A 2,493-nucleotide genomic window follows, 5' to 3' on the forward strand; every position below is an offset into this window, starting at 1 on the left:
TTAATTGGTAGGAGAAGTTGAAAGAAAGTGTCCTTCAGACTACAGAGGCTCTAACATCCAATATGGTTTTTTCCTAATACATGATTATTTCAGAAAAACCACAGTATAATTTACAAAAAGACCAATTCTTGGTCTCTTCCCCTTCCTTTTCAAACCCTTGCCTCTAGCTATTCTGGTGGGTAACTCCTAGTAACAGTTTCATTTTCCTGTCCTTCATGCCTAAGTGTTAGTGAGCTCACAGAAATGGTAGAAAGTACTTGAAAACCATCAGCAAACAAGAACATTATTCAAAGCAACCTAATTCTCTTCTTCAAAGCTGATTAGCACCAGGCCATGGACATACTACCAACTGCCTGTTCATCCAAATGTTGCTTTTGATTTCAAAGACAATAGAAAGAATTCTAGAACTCAAAAATGATTTCCAGTCAGGTCTGTCACAAATAACTGTTCTTTTTCTTGTCAAGCCCTAAAAGTCATCATAATGTACTAACAGGCTTATTCTTAGCATGTATGTGGGTAGTGTCTACGTTCAAGCTGAATGGCCAAATAGATTATTTTAATTTTGGTCAGTAAGCCTCCTGCCGACACAGCAATCCAAATCAGACTTAATTAGTAAAAGCCCGGTTTAATGGGTAAAGTGTTCCCAGGTGATTCTCTGCCCCCTGCCCCAACCTCCCAGAGGAGAGAGAGACCGAAAACCACATGTCTGTTTTCTGGGATGCAGTTTAAATATCCTATGGGAGTGGTCTTGAGCATCTTTGGGGGAGAAGAAGCTGTGTTTGGCAGGACTTTCTGAAGGGCAGGGTCTGGGCAGAGAGGTGGGGCTTCCACCAGAACATCCCAGACTCTTTGGATATAAGGAGAGCTGGTTCAAATCTGGCTACTTCCTGTGGGCATGCAGCAACATGGAGAAGTGGGGAGTCAGGAGTTGGTGAGCTCACATTCGGCAGGAGGTGTGAGTGGAGAAATACCCAGTTAATTGTCCTCCTGGAGACCTCAGGCATCTGTTTCTTGAGGAAGCAGAAAAGGCAAGTTTCTAGAAAAAAAAATAGATCATTAACATCTGCCCTAGTTGTACTGAAAAGATGAATGTACAGGGCAGAAGAGCAGATGGGCCCTTCATTGGGACATCTTGGAAAACTGGAGGGTGGAGGGTCCCAGCTGCTGGACAGACCTTATATCCTGAATAGGTGCCCACTTGAGCCTGGAGAGCTGGTACCAGCATGGATGTCCCAGGAGCTTGGCAGCTGAAGGGGTGGTGAGGATCACAATACAAGGTCTTTTCCATCAGAGACATAGGAGATAACTGAGTAGTACTTGGTCCCCTGGGGAAAGTGGGGCATGCTCAGGGGCAGTTGGGTCTGTTGGTGGGGGGCAGGGAGATAGCTGTCAGCATGTGGATGGAGAAGGGACCTCAGAAGGGAGAGGTAGGGGAGTTACCCGGTCAGTGGAGGAATTCAGACTGGGAGGTGGTGATTGAGGAGGAAGGGCCTTCCATAAAAGAGCTCAAAAGGGCTCAGGCCTGTAAGAGAGCATGGGGTGGCCCAGAGGCAGGTAAGAGCAATGGGGAGAAGGGAGGGCCAAGATAACCTGGGTTCAATGGAGAGCTTGGTGAGCTGTTGCTTGATGAGTCCATTGGCCTTCTCAACCTATTCTGAGGATTGTGGGTGATAAAGAATGTGGAGCTTCCAGGAAATGCTGAGAGCTTCTGACGTGAGCTCCATGACCCTGGAAATGAAGGCTGGCCCCTTGTCCATTTGTATGGCCTGTGGCAAGGCAAATCTAGGAATGATGTGTTCCAGGAGTACTTGGGCCACCATATCTGCTCTTTCCCCGCCAATCCTCGCCCAGTTGGTGTCCTCAAAGCTGGTGCAGAGGCTGATGTATCTGGAAGGCCCGCTGTGAATTGGCCTTGGCACACATCTAGCAGGAAGAATGGACCCATGAAATACTCAGGAGAGAGTGTGGTGGCCAAGGTGAGTGTGGCCCCAAAGTGGCTAAGAATATCACAACCATGCAGAGGTACGGGGCAAGCAGGTATGACTAGAAAAAGAGGGTGAGAAGAATCGTCCTGCAAGAATGCAGGGAAGTGTCAGAGTCTTAAGTGGGAAGGAAAGGGTCCTGTCCATGACAGAAATTGAAGAGGGAACTGTAGGATCTGAGAGAGATGTCAAAACAGAATAGGTAGCACCCACGTCTAACAGAAAGTCAACAGACTTACCCACTACCTGCAGCATCAACCTTAGGCCCAACCTAAGCTCACCAAATCTAGGCCTCATCAGTCCTCCACCAGGCTTAGGAGTCCACAGGCCAGAAGAGTCTCAGTGGCCAATGTTGGTGAGGCTGGACCTCCATGGCATGGATAGAGGATGAGGCCACATGTGGGCATTTACATCTCCAGTGTCCAGGCTGTCGGTAGACAGGGCATGGCCTCCTGGGTGGCTGCTGGCCTCATTTGAAGCAGGCTTCTGGTGGAGTCGACTTAGGCTGAGC

The 2,493-nt window shown here is 48.3% G+C and overlaps 1 long non-coding RNA gene across 1 annotated transcript; it reads right to left on the reverse strand.

Annotated features, from left to right (window-relative positions):
- Positions 1–614: 614 nt before the first annotated feature.
- LOC143269854 (uncharacterized) lies at positions 615–1,940 on the reverse strand. Its single transcript, XR_013046623.1, has 2 exons — positions 1,591–1,940; positions 615–1,036 (listed from the first exon to the last, which is right to left on the reverse strand). It is a non-coding gene; the product is annotated as an uncharacterized LOC143269854 (long non-coding RNA).
- Positions 1,941–2,493: the final 553 nt, after the last annotated feature.

This window comes from Peromyscus maniculatus, chromosome 21 (genome assembly GCF_049852395.1).
Source record: "Peromyscus maniculatus bairdii isolate BWxNUB_F1_BW_parent chromosome 21, HU_Pman_BW_mat_3.1, whole genome shotgun sequence".
Classification (NCBI taxonomy): domain Eukaryota; kingdom Metazoa; phylum Chordata; class Mammalia; order Rodentia; family Cricetidae; genus Peromyscus; species Peromyscus maniculatus.